Here is a 17,886-nt window from a genome sequence, read left to right as displayed (position 1 = left end):
TATGAGCAACTGAAAGTTTGGATTAGAAAGGAACTGAGCACAGAACCTCAAGTACAAGCATCAGCATCCTGCTTGTGGGTCCCTGTTGCCTGAGCAGAGGTCAGCAGCAGGATGGCTCCTGGGATACTCTTGCATCCGGACTCATTAGGGCCTGGGATGAAGAGAGGAAACCAGCTGGGTCACAGCATCCCCCTGCCTGCAGGGTGATGGTAGAGCAGGGAGGCCAGGAGGACCCCTGCAGTGCCAGAACCTCCACCTTGTACTGTGGGCAGCAGCAAAGACCTGCTCTAAGGAGACATAAATGACTCACAGCAAAACCCTTCACCCCAAACACCTCCTGTTCTCTTCTGCCATCTCAGGGCAGGGTTGAAGTACAGCCCAACCTCAGGCTGCACACAAAGCTGAACCTATTGAACACTTGTTGTTTCACACTGGCTGAGCTCAGGGCAGCTTTGTGCCAGAAGTCTCCTAAGTGAATTTACTCCTGGCTTGCCGCAGGTCAGGCTGTGCCAAGAAACGTGCAGGTGCAAATTAAATCAATATACCTGGTGGTGGGGCAGTGGGGGGTTCTCTGCGGAAGGGTTTGCACAGCTTTCACCAGATTGACTTTAAAGCCAAGAGAAGCCAATATGCTGCAACTTCCGTTTCAAAAAAGCTGGGCGTCTGCAGGGCTTTCCCAGGCCAGCACAGCTGTACCTCCCTCTAATGAGGGCTGGAGACACAGCACGAGCAGGAGACCTCTCACTGTCCCTGCTTCTTGGGAACAGAGAGGTGCCTGTCTCATTTTGCACAACACCGAGTGTGCTGGCACCTCCATTGGCCCTGAGTAGGACATGAGGAAGGTTCCTGCCCTGACACTCTGGTAGGACCTCTCCCTCTCCCCCCCAGCTCTGCTGAAGCTGGTCAGAGTGCCTGAGGCTGGATAGGATACAGGTGCTCTGTCCCAGCCCCACTCCCATCTGCTCCTTCCCTGGTAGCTGCTGATGCAGGAGATGCTCCTTCCTTGGGCTGCCATCCATGTCCCTCATTTGTTCAGTGTCCTAATCCGCTCTGTGTTTCAGCATCATCAAGAGGAAGAAGGCAAGATCTTACCATCCACCTTGCAAGCTCCCATGGTGGAAGGCCACACATGTCACAAGCCTCCATGCTATGAGACTACCTTGAAAGTCCCCATGGTAGGAGGTTACACTGCAAGCCCCTGTGCTGGGGGGCTGCCCCATCCCAAGTTCCAGAGGTCTCTAGATTGGGCAGAGATGGGACCAGGGTTTTATTCTTGCTAATACAGAGGGTCACAGCCCCAGATGGGCAGTAACAACCTCGAGCTCAGCTCTCCCAGGGCATGAAGGGATGGCTTGGCTGTATCCACAGTAACGAATAAAATGGTGCCAGGGAGTGAAAAATATTTAGCACAATTTGCGTTGGGCTGCGTAGCTCTGCTAAACATGGTTCAGGGTGGTGCAGGGCAGGGACCACCCCTGGTCGGCAGGGTGGACATGGATCCTACCTGGGATGCTGTGGGAGTTTGGAGATAGCGTTGTCTGTCTGCTTGGCTCCAGCAGCCTGTCTGGCCAAGCTGTGGTTAACAACCAGGAAACACCTGAGTCTCTGGGTCTGATGCACCCAGGCCAGCACCTACCCCATGGTATAGCCACAGAGGTTGGATGGGATTCAGCATTTGCAGCCAAGGTGTGTGTCTGTGCTGCTGCTGTGGCCCATTCATGGGGATTAGCCTGCCTGTGATGCTGTGCCCAAAGTCAGACAGATACCCACAGTAAAAGCCACACTGTTCCCAGGCCCTGGAACAACAAGACCTGGAGATGTCCTTTGTCAAGTGAGGGTGCAGAGACCTCAGCTGGCAGCCAGGTCTTGGGCTGGGAGTCAATGAACTCAGCCATGGCCTGTCCCAGATTTAGTTTTTTATTATCAGCATTATTTATGGGGACCCAGACATGACCCCAACAGTGGGATGGGACATTGCACCACCCTGGCAGCGCTGTGCACCCCCTGTATCAGCCCCAAAAAGCCAGCAGAGGAGGGAATTCATGGACAGTATCTTTCCCCCTTAGCAAGGTCTGGGAGAAAGGCAGGATTGGTGGTGTTATTTTACTTAATTTATGACTAAATGTCCCCAGAAGAGTTTAGCCCTTATTACCGAGATACAATGGCCTATTAAGGGAGCAGCATTTCCTGGAAAGCAGCCCAGTGTCAGAGACTCCTTATTGCGATAAGAACTTAATAATCACACATAGGGTGAGGACAGGAGGAAGCCCACAGCCTGGCCATGGCAGCAGCCTTGGGGCTCCTGCCCACATGGGGAGGGAGGGCAGTGGGAAGCGCCGATGGGGGCTCTGCTGATTGAGGAAGAAACCCCCACACTTGTAAATCTGTAATTCCTCACTAAATGCTTCGTAATGACAACAAATGTAAAGCAGTGCCAGAAACCTCTCATTTTCTTTTATGGTAAAGTCATGCCCTGAAGCCAAAGAGAAGGACCAGAGGAAAAAGAATTTCTAGCTCACTGCTTAAAATGTGAGCATCTTCAGCACCTTTGCAGCCTCTTCAACCATTTTCCATGTTGTCTGTGGGCAGGGTGGAGAACTTGAGCCTGAGTGTCTCCTACCCTTCAATTAATTTTACATGGAGCTTTCAGAAGAAGGGACGCCCCCCCCACACACACTTCTCAGCGCTTTGCTCCTAAGTGCGATGGTCTTGTTTGCTTCTGGGTTTGTTATTGAACAGGGAACATTTTCTCAGCAAAATGTAAGGCTGAGCGATAAGGACTGGGCAGGAACTGATAGAGACTTTGCAGATCGAATATGATGTTGTTTATTTGACTATGATGTATATTTAAAAGTCTCAGTTACAATTGGCCCCAGGCAATCTCTAATGAGCTGCAGCTGCCTGGACTCTCATTAGCTTTAATGACATCTTCTCAGTACATTTTTCTTGGGGTAAGACCTTGTCCTCTCTATGGTTGTGCACACACTAAAACCAAGAGACATCTCACCCTAAAAGGGCAGCCAACTCAAAACAGTGGAGCAATGATAAATGATGCAAGTGCCCAGAAGAGACAAACCTTTCCTGGAAGAGTCATTGTTTATTTAAGGCAAACGAAGTGTAATTTACTTTGGCACGCCTTAGAATTAGTCCAGGAGGTATTTGCGTGGAAGCTCAAAAAATAGGTACCAAAGTCACTGTGTGTGTTCGGCAAAGATCAATTTGCAATTTCCCTGATCTTTTGCCATTTGTCTTACTCAATGGTCAACCATCCACCCTCCAAAGAACCACTTTTCGAGGCAGAAAAGCTGCAAGAAAACTCCTGGATTTGCAAAGGAGGCGAGAGGAGCAAACACAAGCCCCAGTGTTAGGCAGCACGTCCCCACTCCTGCATGGAGTCGGCAAGCTGCCGGCACTCCGGCAGGCTGCTGCCTATTGATCCTGCCCCTCTGTGCACAGCCCTGTCCTTTTGTAGCTCCGGGTATGTCTTCTGGTGCTCTGCCCTGACTGCCAGTGGAGGCCTTATCCGACTTCCATCTCTTCTTCGGAGAATTGAGGGAGCAGTCATTAATCATCCGAGCTGTCCCCTCCATGGGAGCACAATGGCCTTCTTTATCCCGTGCTTCAACAGCCCTGACATGTACAATAACAATCAGCCTTGACGTATCTGTATTGCACCAAAGAGACTTACTCAAAAGGTTCTTTTGCAACATTTTGGGTCGTAGTTAAAATATATTGGTTTTTTGTGAGGCGAGCAGTACAGATCATATCAGATGTATACGGGTTTCTAGGTAGCAGGGCAGCATCTCACAAACATTTTTCTCTCTGTGTTGATAACCCAGCCAGCTGAGGTATAGCTGGCTGTTGCAGGGAAGGTGATACGTGCTTCCATGGGGTGGTTTTCCATCCTGTTTTCTCAGGGAATCTTTCTAACAGGGAAATTTGGCTGCTTCTCACTGAGACGTGCAGAGCTTAGGAAATTCCTCTCCCAAAGTGAGTGGTGCTTCTAACAAGCAATGAGCAAGGAAGTACCATCCCAGTGACGCCAGCATACCCCAAGAGAAATCAAATGAAACCTGTATATGCCAGTTGATGTCTGCAGTCCTGCAGCCAGGGATTTCTCCCCCCCACAACTGTGGAAATTTCCCCCCAAAAATCCCAGTAGAGACAAAGAAGTCTGCCTGGATTGATGCTCATTGGATTTGAGCATTCGGATCTTGCCACACTGCCATATGTGTGCACCAAATGTCCATGGACATGGGGTGGGAGAGGACAAACTGGGTACCATATCCCCTGGGCATGGTGGGGACAAGGAGGTCAGGAGAAGGGAAGGGAGACACAAAGGACTGCAGAAATGCTAACTAAAAAGGCAGCCAGCTACCTTCACCCATGTTTACCCAGTTGAAAGCTGTGTTAAGAATTTCTAAGCCCTCCTTAAATTCCTGGGCTTCAAAATGCCACTGAACTAGCAGAGGTATTTCTGGACAAGTTGCAGGAGCTCCCAAATAACTAGGGAACACTAAAAAAATAAAGAAAGTTGGGGGTGGGGGAAATAAAAACAGGAAACAGGTGGGATTTACTTCTCCCTTTCCCCCTCCTTGCCATTTCACTGCCTTTTGCTGGGACAAGCTGTACTTCTGAAGCTCAGGTTAAATAGTTTTCTACAAAATAAAAATGCAACTGAGTTAACAAGCTCTGAGGTTTAGGGAGACGCCACTCCGGGAGGTAGGTGAGCAGGTCACCGGAGCGTTTCTCTACTGGCTGGCCCCGTGGCTAACTGACTGCTCTGCCCCTTCCAACGCCAGTGAAACCTAAGCCTGTCTTTTATCCGCAGCGAGGCAAGCTGCTTTCGCTCAGCTGTCCCAGCAGCCAGGCCTCAATCCGGCTTTGTTGGCTGAGGACCCGGCTCCCTGCTCTGCCTGGAGCAGCCAGGGCTTTATAGGCAGTGGGAGCACAGTGAAAATTGGGAATATTTCAGATAAATGTCTTTGTCTGAAATTACAAACCAGTTTCAATCCCCTGTATTGGATAAATGGGCTGGCAAAGAAGTGCTGGGGCAGTTGTAGCGAGGTGAAGCTGACCCACACACACGCTCTCCCTGCAGAGACAATGACCCGCTCCCACCACAGGCAGACATAGCATCCTCAGAACCATGCAAACCATGTGAGAATAGCATACACACTGCCTTTTGCTCTTCTCCAGGATCCTGTATTTTTAAACACAACTTTTCTGCTGGCTGCCTCCATTTTTTTTTAAAGTATCTCTGTATTTTTTAAATTCCTTCTTTTCTTCTTTTCTTTTCTTTTCTTTTCTTTTCTTTTCTTTTCTTTTCTTTTCTTTTCTTTTCTTTTTTCTTTTCTTTTCTTTTCTTTTCTTTTCTTTTCTTTTCTTTTCTTTTCTTTTCTTTTCTTTTCTTTTCTTTTCTTTTCTTTTCTTTTCTTTTCTTTTCTTTTCTTTTCTTTTCTTTTCTTTTCTTTTCTCTTTTCTTTTCTTTTCTTTTCTTTTCTTTTCTTTTCTTTTCTTTTCTTTTCTTTTCTTTCCTTTTCTTCTCTTTCCTTTTCTTCTCTTTCCTTTCTCTTTCCTTTCCTTTTCTTCTCTTTCCTTTCTCTTTCCTTTCCTTTTCCTTTCCTTTTCCTTGCCCTTTCCTTTCCTCTCCTTTCCTCTCCTTTCTCCATTCCTTCCTTTCCCTTCCCTTTTTTCTTTCCTTTCCTTTCTTCTCTTTTGGACATTTCTAAGAAGAAATGCAGGAAGAAAATGAAAAAAAAACAAACCCCAAACCATCCCATTTTCCCTGCTCACAGCACACAATGACCTGGCGAGTGTACCACTACCAGTGCTGGCAACTTCTGCTGGACCCAGTACAGACAGAGCTGCCTGGTGGCAGCAGTTCAGGAGCAATGCCTGGTGCTGTGAAACGTGCTCTGGGTGATACAAGCCCCTTGGCAGCTCCAGCAGCAAAAGCAGCTTTTCCCTCTGACATAAACCACACTTAGATCCAACCTCTCATCCTTTCTCCTGGATCCTCCCCTGACCCTTTTGCAAAGAAGTGATGGGTGCCCGTGGGGCTCTTCCTGCTGGATGCTGCGGATGGACATGGGTGATGCTGCTGGCTGCTACATGGTGGTGCAGCGCTGAGCCAGGGGCCCGACATATGCTTTCTATTTGGTCATGTTTTGGTGCAGTGGTTCAATGTGTAATTAGAATTATTAGTTATAAATTTAGCTCATCCCTTTCCCGGCCACAAATAAGCCCTGATCTCCCAGCCATGTTTTCATCATTTGAAAATGTTTGTAGGGGTGTCTGTGTTTGAGGTATGGAGGGCTGCTCACCCCTGGCCAGATGGCATCATCCTGCTGCTCTGACTGAAGGAAAGCATTTCAAACCCAGGGGATGGCATGCCATGAGCAGCAGTGGCAGATAGCTTGGGCAAAGAGCCCCAAGAGCACTGGGTAAAGGCTGAAAGGACTAACTAGCTCTTTACCCTTCGTGCTGCAAGCCACAGACCCAAGTGCAGACGTTTCAGCTGGTAGGGACTTTGCACATCAACATATCCATCCCTCCAGGTTTTGCTTTCCAGACTTTCCCCAAATAAAGGCTCGTGCCGCTCTGCAGTGTGCTCAGGCCCCAGGCTTTTTATTATTTCCAAGGTCATTTGCTCTGCAGCAGGGCTGAAAAGCAGAATTGCCTTTCTTGTGCTGTTTATGTCTACCAGATACACACTACTTGCTTTTTCATTTGGATTCATTTTCTGTGCTGTCCTGAGAGAAAGGAGCAAAGCAATTTTCTATTTACTGCAAAATTCCAAGTGAGCAATTTTGTGGATCTGGAGATTGTCAGGAAGAGGTTACTGGACTGTGTACACAGAGGAGGAAGAGAGCAGAAGTGATAGGAGAAGCGCATGGAGCAGGATAGGAGATGGCTAAATCTTTGCAATCCCTCTGCCATTTCAAGAAAGCTTTGCCTAAACACCCAAGACTGGTAACTATTACAGGATGAGTGAGTATAATTTTTTAAGTATTTGGAAAAAAACAATGCATAATGAAAACATTACGCTATTGTCATGCTGCTGACACTGTTGGCTAGATTCTCAACGGCTGTGAATCATGCTCTAGCCTTTGACTTGAGCAGAATTATGCCTTATTTATCCCAGCTGAGGATCAAATGCATTGGTCAGGACTCGTACCACCTTTGCCTCACAGGTCAGAGCCTAAAAAGCTGGTAAATCTGGCGATGCCTGCCCATGGCCATGCTCTGAAATGCAGCCAAGACTGCAAAGCCCCAGCTACAGCTGGTTGCTGTTGCCCCCAGCCTAACCCCGATGTGATGAGCATTATCTACATCTCCTGGGGATGGGCAAGGGCCGGCAGCTGCTTTGCAGGATGGGAGCCCCCATGGGGCAGCATGGCCAGTGAGTGAGGGCCAGGGCTGCCACCAAGGAGCTGGGAAGCACCTGGCTGGCAGGAGGGAAGGATAAACGAGGAATGGTTAGAATTTTACACACTTAGATTAATTTCTATATGTTTTTTTTAGAACTTAGAATAATTTATTGTAATTACTGTTGGCTGAGTTGTGTTTGAAGAAGGAACCGCCGTTTAAAAGGATTTTTGAAAGGTATTGAATTGGGAGGCAATTATTATTTTTTTAAAATATGTTTAAGGATTATGAAAGTAATTACTGCCCTCAAGCCAGGATGTCTAATTATGTTAAACTGTGGCTTAAGACAGCACAACTTTCAGTCTCTTCCTTGGATGGTTCACACAGGAGCAGAGCACACGTGGCACGGCTGGGGCAGGGCTTGGCATGAGTGGGGACATTCCCACAATACCACAGCAGTGATGCAGCTCTTGCAGAGACACAGAAGAGGCACAGGGGCATGAACATGGGGCCTCAAGGAATCAGGGAAAAAGGGGAGAAAAAAGGGAGAAAGGGGAAAATCAGGAAAGCTAAGGAAGTAAGGGACTGTGGATACCAAGCGGGTACCTCCATCACCCCAGTCTTTGGGCACAAGCAAGCCCAATGCCTCCAGGGAAGAGCTTGCTCTTTGTTTGGAAATGGGCACATTGACCCCTCAGGGGCCTCTTCCTGCCCTGTTTTTCTCTGTTTTCCTCTGGGAGCCCTTCACGAACAGCAAGAGAGAAGTATGCGTTTATTTTTCAAGCTTGCCTTTTGACTCCAGCTCCCCTCTGTTCTTCTGCCAACGTGTGAGAAACAAGTTCAGGTTTAAAAGGCAACCTGAAATGTGCATGCACGCACAAAACTGTTTTATTTTTATAATGCTGTGATTTATGGGCCATCTTGGAGCAGGGGGGGATTTCACTGGTGATTTCTGAGCGTTTGAAGGTTGCCCATAGCAGGAGAGGCAGCCAACATCGTACGTGCTGGCAAAGCAGCTGCTGCAGGCAGCAGGACAAGCTGTGCAGGCAGTGCAGGCAGCACCAGGAGTGGTCTCTGCAATGGTCCTGTGGCTGCACAGGAGCAGGGCAGGTCTGAATGTGATGAGGCAGGAGCAGAGAAGAGGATATTTCAATAATGGAGATGAGAGGTGGAGCTGTGGGAGAGAAAGGTAAAGCTGCATTTTAGGGATGTCTAAAGAGCTGCTGAGATTTGAACTCAGCTTGGAGCTCGGGGACCTGTGGGAGGTGGTCACTGAGCTGGGTGGAGGCTGGATATCTGTGCAGAAATTTGGTGCCCTCCTTCACCATCCCTTCCGGCATGCAGGTGATGGGTTCAGGCAGCTGATCACACTGATCAATTTTAAGTACATATCACCCAGCTGATTCCTCTCACCCCACAGACCAATTTTCCCTCAGGCAGCAGCGAGCCAGAAGGCTGTGGGCTGGGAGCCACACTCCTCTTCCAGCACGTCTCAAAACAAATTCACCCCATTTAACCTGAACTGTCAAGTGGCATCGACCCAGAAAAAGCTGTCCTGGGGGTGGGACAGCAGGCAGAGCAGGCTGGCAGATGGGAGGGAGAGCTGTGTGCTGCATGGTGCTGGTGAACAGGTTGGGTGCTCAGCCCCAAGCTCAGGTGCAGGCAGAGAGCAGCAGCTGCAGCCTTGGCCATGGCACTGTAGCCCCCGGGTGCTTTGTGCTGCAGAGCTGCTGGCTCACAGGCACTGGGCAGCTTGCAGGGGTGTGAGGACACTGCGAGGATGGGGAGTGCAGTGAGAGACAACCCATAACATCTGCTTTCTGGGAAGAGACAGTGCTGCGCTACAGCTAGAAAGCAAACCAGGAGCTGCCAGTGCTGTGAGAGGAATGGCAGGGCAGTTTCCAGCATCCCACGACAGCCTGGAAGTCTGTCAAGTGTCAGGGCTAGATTTATCTCTGGCTCAACTACACTAGATAGACTGGAGAAAATGCAGCCTCAACACAAGGGTTTTTCAAACACAGAAAATTGTTTATCATTATTATTGTGGTTATTACTACCACTGTTATTATTTTTCAGTCAAGGCTGAATATCACCCAGTGTCTGTGGGTGATTTTCACCTGTGGAGTCTGCCAGCAGAAAGACTCAGTGGGATATTTTTCCCAAGGCACAGGTGGAAACAGTTGTTGGTGGTTTGGGTCCTTTGTATTCTGTGGATTATAAAAGGTCTGTCCTGGAAGGAGCCAGGAAAAGGAAGAGTACTAATTATTATTAACTCTGCCAAAGCCAATAATATCCTTGGGTAATTATTGGTTTACCCAATTTTCCTGTGAGCCTACTGTGTAAATACACCATTGTGAAGAGGCTGTTATTTCTGCCATGCTCCACCTCGCCATAGCACTGATGGTTTCAGGTTAGTCGCATACTCATTTTGATCAGGGTTGTTAATTTTGGCTGGTGATTGGCACCAATAATCAAACACAAGATGGGAAATGTCACAAGTTGATGTGCTCCTTCTGCCCTGCCAGTCCAGCCCCTTGCTCCTGCTCCAGCCTTGCCAAATGCCTCTGAGCCTTCTTGCCCCAGCTGGGGCCACTTACCACTTCCATGCAAAATCCAGCAGGATGCTTCCCAGGGACCGTGGCCACCCCTCAGTTCTTCCTGGTCTGGGCCAGCGGCATGGCACAGCAAGGACCATCCCCATTGCCTGGCTGCCTTCGTGTCCAGCACGGAGTGTGACATTCCCTGCCATGATGAAGCGAAGAGCAGGCAGGGAGCCGGTGAGGAGGAAGCGTGTCTCACGGCAGGAGACCCAAGCTGCTTTCCCTTTCATCACCACTCATTTATTTGGATTAGAGTCAGCTCTCTTCTGAATCCTTTGTTCGCTGTTTGTTATTCCACATGCACCCAGTGCTGCGTGTTCATCTTTATTAGCTCTAATTGCTTTCCCGTTCTAATGGGATCTTGCTATTCGCATACAATTGAAAGGAAATGTATTCATTAAAATAATTCTCCTCCTGTTATTTAGGGCTGGTGCTGTCAGTGCTGCTCAACTGTGATTTTCTCCCTGCCCATTGCCGAGCACTGGACAGGAGCAGGACACAGGCAAAATTTCATTAATGATTTCATGTTAACATGAACTGGCTTTAGGATCAGGTCAGTTTGGGCAACATTTATTGATAAAGGAAAGGTCACAAAGCCAGCTGGCTGCTCTTTCTGCAAAGCCTGAGGAGCACATGAACAGGAGGCACATGTATGCTCCCATCCCTGGGCAACCGATGAGCATTCCTGGTTGTGCTGGGGCTGTGCTCATCCATGCTTTCAGACCCACACACTAGAGCTCCCCAGACTTTGCCTTCAAGGAGAAGGAGTTAAATAAGAAAGTGTCAGAAGTTAGACAAAGCCAAAGATGCTTGAGAGCTGGGGAAACCATGCTAGGCAAAAGTCTCCAGTCAAAATGAGTGACAAGAGGCAGGTTCAAGTAGCAAACAATCCATCCTCCTAACAGCTTGGCTTTCTCCCTGGCACTCAGACCAACTTTTCCTCCTTATTTATTTCCTCCCACCACTGCTAGTTAAGTGTCTTTAGGGAACGCTTTAATGACCCTTCTTCCTCTTCACTGTTTTATGCTTGGCTTTCCCTTCCCTACCTGAGGAGGCTGAGGTACCATTGCCACTGTAGCTAAGCAACCTCCCGTTAGCACACTTGTGGCTCAGACCAAGGCACCTCCTTACCAGCTTTACACAATTAGCTCTTTGGTTTTTTGTCTGCCTTGCCCCTCTCCTCCCCTCCCCACACCTCCAAACAGCTTGTTTCTTCAGCACTGTCCGCTCAAATGAATAGATCCCCCTTTCACTGAAGAAAAACATCCCCTGCTTTATGACATTCCCAATCCTCTGTGAAAGCTGCCTTCCCTTGCCTGGCATATTTATGCCATAATTTGTTAAGACCATCATGTAAGGCCAGGAAACTGGCAGTTTCAGGGCTTGCAGAGCTGTTTCAGAGGAGACAGGCAGCATGTTTTCCTTGTAAGCAATGCAGATGTGCAGGAGTTGTCTCTGCAAATAGGGCTGGCAGGATCCTTCCCTGTTGGGTCAGACCGTGGGCCACATTTAAGTCACTGACAAGCCATGTGAGCACAGGCACGGCTGTAGGCCAGGAGGGAGCATCAGCGTGGACCAACATCACTGTTCTGGGGAGACCCTGGCAGAGATGAAACCTGCCAGCATCTCTTGTACTCTTGTTCCCATTCCTTGTCACTACTGCAGTGATACTTTGCAATCAGCACAAAAGCTGAGCCTATGTGATGTTTATTTTCACTAGCAGGGTATTCCTGGGTGCCCCCAAGGCTCTCCTAGTGCAGATACAGCCTTTCAGTTTTCCTAGAGCTGATCCTGGACTGAAGCTGGTCTGGGAGCTTCGTTTAAAATGCAAATGACTCAAAGTTGCCTAACAGCAATGGCACTAATGGGATGCAAGTTTGTGCCCGCTAATAGCATCCTGCAGTACTTCTGAAGTAAGCGTCTGCTTTGTCTCCACATTTGTCTGTCACACAAGAACATTACCCAGGCCCCGGCTCCCATTCTATTAATATATTTGCTTAATTATGCTGTACAGAGCGAGTGCCAGCTAGCCGACAGACTGCAGGCGCCCTGCTATCTCTGGAAGCGCTCTGCCGAAGAAGACAACAGTGACATCACAGGCGGATGACATCAGCCCTGTGACATGTTTCTGCTCTTCCATCCAGCTCCGCAAACCCTTGCCCTGACAATCTCAGGCTTGCACAACACAGATGGGGGCTACGAAGTTGCCCTCCGATAAAAGATGCACACTGCGCTCCCCCAGGACTCGTCCTGCACATCCTAATGCTGGCATCCAGCTGCCCAGTGCTGCCTCCTTCCCACAGAGAGGGCTCACCGTCTATCTGCATTTTAAAAGTTCCTATCGAGCCCCAAAAGACAGTGTTAGACAGACAGTAACCATCTGCCTGCAGGTCAAGTGGCCGTGACAGGTGTCCTCTGGCCACTAAGACAGCAAGACAGTTTTGAGACTGTCTTCTCGGAGACTCCAGCTGACTGCAGAAATCGCTACCTGCTCTGTCACTTTTTATTCATCCTTGGAATGCACTTGAGAGCTGTCAGCTCCTTGAGTCACATCTTGCCGAAACGTGTGCTCAGGTAGCAAGAGTGCAATGAATGCTTTTGGCAGAGCTGGGAGCCCTGCACTGGGCTGGGGTGCAAGCAGCTGGCTTGCACACACAGTGTGTGGGGACCCCAGCCTCGATGGCCAGGAGCACCCAGGCAGCACCGGGAATTGCTATGGCCACCCAGTCCTAGAAGGCACATGGGGTGCATGTCAGCAAATGCCCCTTTACAGCATCACTGAGATGCTTGAGTAAATACCGAGGTGTAAACAGGGTGGGCGGCTGCCCACGGTGCCTGGTCTCAGGCTGGGAACCCATATACCCCGTATCTGCTTATGCTTTTTTGGAAGCACTGCTGCTAATCTGGCCAAGCAGCAGGACAGCACGTATCCAGCCTGGGTGCTTTCATCTCTAAAAGCCCTATTGAAAAGGCCAGGTCTCCTTTCCTTCCCTTCCCTTCTTGCCTTCTTCCCTCCTCTCCACTGAGGTCTTTTCCTGGTCTCTCCTCTTCTTCAGTGCTTCACCTTGGACCCCTCTCCTCTTCCTCCATCCCTTCTTTAGCTCCCAGAACAAACTGCTAGATTCCTGCCTTTGCAGATGGTGCTGGTGGCTGATATAGGACATCCCCCACCCCCCAAAGGTTGGGAATTTGTAACAAGTCAGAAATGATATTCCCTCCCCTCTAAAAAAAAGCCCCCAAAATCCCAAACCCAAACTTACAGGAACAATAATGCTATCACACGGCAGGAAAGACAGTGCATCACAGGAGGGACCTCCTGGCAAAGCCAACCTGGTGGCTACAGCAGCCATGCACTGGTTACCAGGGAAGGTGGTGGTGGTGGTGAGCTTAGGCACAAACTGCTGATGGGAAAGGCCAAGCCAGTGGCCATGGCAGCCCCAAACATGGGGTGAGACCCTCTCCTGGGCCCCAGGAGCCCTTGCAGAGACTTAATAGAACCAGTTCCTGAAAGATCCTAGGGCATCTGCAGGTCTGAGGATGTGCCATGCCCACAGACAGTAACACCTTCAGGCTCTGGAAACACATGGTAGCAGCAATAGGGTGTTTCGCCTCTCCTCCCAGCCTTGGGGAAGGAGGGGAGCTGAGTGGAGAGAGAACAATTCTTGCTCCAAAAAGAGTAATGTGAGATTATTATTTTATGGCCTTGTTCTGCACATAAACCTAACACTTCCTTTGAGATGGTCCCGGGGGACTTCCCAGACCCTGACTTCATCAAAAAGGAGAAAATTTTAAAAACTAAGTTGTTCCACCACAGTAGGTCTCCTGAAGCTTATAAACATGAGTGAGGTTAGACAGGGGCAGAAGAGATGGGGAAATACGGACCTGATCCTGCAAAAGGTGGTGGGCAGAGAAACCCAGCAGTGGTACTGCAGGGCTTAGAGCAAACAGGGAAAAAGCAAATCCCCTGCAAGCCAGGCCTGCCTTGGGGAGCGGTGTCGTTTGGGTCCTTTGAGAAGGGATACCTTGGCCCTGAAGGCAGCTGGGCACATCTCTGCATTGTGCAAATCTCTCCCTGCTCCTGGTCCCTTTGAAAAATCCAAGTAACACACAGGCACAGCAGCAGCATAAGGGCAGGCGGCAGATACTCATCCTGACATGCGTTGGAAACCTCGGCTGCGTCAAAGCCTTGGAGTTTGGTTGTTTTCTTGGATCCTAATGCATCTACTCTCCAAGCTTCACTCCAGTTACAAACATGCGTAGGTTGTCACTTGCCTTGCTTTACTATTTTTTACTATTTGCCTGTTTTAATTTCCCTGCCTTGTCTAACAGCCTTGTTCCCTTGCTGAGGCATACCCCTAGTCTCTGCCTGCAGCTCCTCGACAGCACGTGGCTCTGCCTGTGCTCCTCACCGCCATCACCAGTGCTCTCTGCCACCTCAGGCAGACATCTCCAACTGACCTGACAGCTTCACAGCCTCCTGTCACATTCCCCAGATGAAATAATCCCCCCACACACCTCATCAGGTTTCCGCACCAGCAGACCCGCTGCAGTTTAATTAAGGCAAAACCTCTCCGCACTGTAGAGACTTTTGCTCACCAGTGCATTTCCCCAAGGCCTCATCAACTGAAACACTTCTCTACACCTGCTCCTCGTCTAGCAGCAGTGCAGCTTGGCTGCCCAGGGAGAATAGATAAGGTTCCTCTGAGGGTACCTGTGTGGGATGCCCTGACACCCAGGGAGGCACCCAGGAGCATGTGCTCATTGAACTGAGGCTGGTCTTGTCCTGGGAAAAGATGCTTCTGGCCCAAGCCCTGGCTTTGCTTTAGGCTCAGTGCATTGAAATTTAGCTCTCGTACCTGTACTGAGGGCTGAAAATTGCATGGGCTGGAATTTGTGTTTGTTCCCTAAAAATCTGTAGAGCTCTCGATGGTTCTGCAGCTGGAACAGCAGCCAGGATACCCAAATACTGGATTTTTCTCTCCATTGAGCTTGACAACATTTGTGAAAAATTCAGAGAGGGCAGGGAGGAGGAGGGAGCCCTGTCTGCCATAAGCTTCCACATGCCGGTTTATATTTTCAATAAAACTTTATAGGGAACCCAGCTGGCCCTGGAGACACAGTTTGAGGAGCAAACAGTGAATTGTCACTTGGCAGAAGCAGTCACGCAGCACGAGCCAGTGGTGCCTCAGCCTGCACGACGGCAGGCTGCCTCTCCCCGACAGGGGAATGCCGAGGCTTCATAGCCAAACCAATACTGGCACTGGCCAAAGCCTGTGCCCCACACTAGACTGAAGGGGGCTCAGCCTGCCGGTGGGAGGGCAGCATTTCAGGAGCAGGATGGGCTCCTGTGAGCAGTGGGAAAGGGGATGACCTCCTGCTCTGTGCTGCTCCTGCTCACCAGCTTCCTGCACCCCTCACTGCTGCTGGTTATGGTACTCCTCCAGCATTGCAAACTGCGTAGGAGCAGAGAAGGTAGCAGGATTTGCCCCTTCTCTGACTTTGTTTCACATTTTCAGGAACATAAATTGCCATGGTTACCAAAGCCTGGGCTCCTCATTAGCAACATTTGCTCTCAATGTCAGATTAAAGAAGTTGTTCCTTCACAGTGCTCGTGGGTGCTGCGGCTGTTCCAGCTCCTTTCACCAGCACAGGCCATCACTTCACCTGCAACCTTCCTCCCAACTGCATGAAGGGAACCCAGCTGCGAGGACTCAGCTGCATTATGGAAAGGTGGCAGGGGGACCCAGGACGCAGGCTGCTTTCCAGAGCCCACTCTGCTGCATTTCCCCCAGACCCCAATTATATCCACCTATATCACATAGGCACCTTCACCCCCTTACCGAGCTGCAAGAACATATCAGCTTTCATTTTCCCTAACGCACGTTATTGGCAGTAATGTCTTTGAAAGTATAAAACGCATCCGCTGTTCGTACCATTGCTTGGTGATGACTACGCAACATCAATGCTACAGCCAACGTGCCTTTTTGACCCTCTCTCTCTCTTTCTCTCCAAAAAGGAGCTATTTAAAGCATCATATTGAAGCATTTCATCTGTCTATAGAGGAACTTCGAATGCTCCTGGTATCTTAGCTTTCATAGCTTGCTGGTGCCAGCTATGAAAAAGCTTATCTGTGTGTTCTCATCTGCGAGGAGGGAATGGCTGCAGGGATCACCCACTCCCTGCCAAGGAGAGGAGAGAGAGCATGCCTGGGAATGCACTGCTCAGCTTGGCAGCCCTGGGATGCTAACAGGGAAGAAATGTCAGCTCATGCCAGAAACTCTGGACCTGACCAAATGTCTTGAATGACATCAGCATGTAAATCGTTACCCTGGTAATGTAATGTCATCAGGCTAATCCCCAATGGCACGTAATCTCCTGTCACTAGGACAACAATGAAAGAAAGTAAACCTGGACCAATACCTCCTCATTTACCCAGACCTACCTAATCCCAGAGAAGAATAACATACATCAGCTCAGTATCTGCTAGTTTTTTATTAAAATCCTCACAAAACTTCTATATTATTTTTATCCTTGCCAATTCAAGCTGCCCTGCTTCAGAGCCAGCAAGGACGTGCTCGCAGGAGATGCTTTGTGAACAAACCTCAGGCTAAATCTTACTCAATCTCACCATCTGATGAATTCTTATGAATAATAAAAACATTTGTTTAAAAATATTAAAAAGCCCAACCTACGTCTGATCCCAAGCATTCTGAGGGCAGAGCAGTCTGAGAACAATTGACTGAACAATTTGCAACAAGTCATTCAAGCGGCTTGTTTGGTGAGCATCTCCTCCTGGCATCCACTGACTCCCTGGTGCTCACGGGGCCCTTCCCATCAGTGCCTGGTGCTGCGTCCATGTGAGCACTTACCCGTATCTCTATCGTCCTGCTATGGCTGAACAGCCTTTTTCTTACCCAGCTGTGGCTTAATAAGCTTCTTCTGTGAGCAGAAATCTGTAAACAGCGGTATCAGTTATTCTGTCTGACCTGCAGGACAAAATTGTTTTCCTGCTTGTGAAGGAAATCTTCAGAGCAGAGCTGGGGATACACAAACACAACCCCACATGGACCATAAATAAATACATGTAAGTGCACACACTCTTTTATTTTGCATGCCTGAAAGCTAGAAATAATGTCTGATGCTCAGAAGAAAGGAAATATTTAGCTAAGAGAAAGAGAGAGAGCTGTAAGAAGGCAAGACAAACACAATATATTTATTTTTTATGGCGCAAACGGCAAGCCCGTGCTTTCAGCTCCGCTGAATTATTTTATGGCGGATCTCTGGCAGAAAGCAAAAAATCTGCTCTCTTCCAGCCCCTCAATTATTGCACCTCGCTCTTCCGTGTGCCAAAATGACATCTTAAGAACTGGCAGAAAGATTTGCCTCCGCGCTCTCCCTCGCACACAGGAAGGCTGCTCCACCGTGCTCAAAGGTGTCGGGAGACTTTGCAGCTTAGGTCAAAGGATGTTAATAAAGCACTTGAGTCTCCATATGGTATTTTGGCACTAAAATGTCAGCTGCTTTTCAGACACTGTACTTTAATCATTTCAGACAGGCCCCTTTTAAATGGTTTGTTTAGTTTGCTTAGAGAATAATATTTGTTATTTGGTTTTCAGAATGACTAATAAATGAACTGTCTTTGCTCGGGGAGAATAATGCCACTTAAGCAAAACCTAGTACTGCAGTTCAGAGCTATTTAATAAGAAATACCTGTCAGTGTCAGAATATATTTACTGTGCATTAGCTTTGAAGAACTGCAGAATTAGTTTTCCCCTTGCTAAGTTTACCTTATGTAAAATGTAACACATGAACTGTGAATATGTGGACAGCAAACAGACTGTATCAACGAATTCAGCCTCCCTTGGAAAATGCTGACAGTGGCAAGAGAAACACCTCTTAACAGACACAACTGACA

Source organism: Pezoporus occidentalis, unplaced genomic scaffold (assembly GCF_034315485.1).
Source record: "Pezoporus occidentalis ecotype Australia unplaced genomic scaffold, CSIRO_AGI_Poc_V1 ctg8, whole genome shotgun sequence".
Classification (NCBI taxonomy): Eukaryota; Metazoa; Chordata; class Aves; order Psittaciformes; family Psittacidae; genus Pezoporus; species Pezoporus occidentalis.
This window is presented reverse-complemented; position numbering follows the sequence as displayed.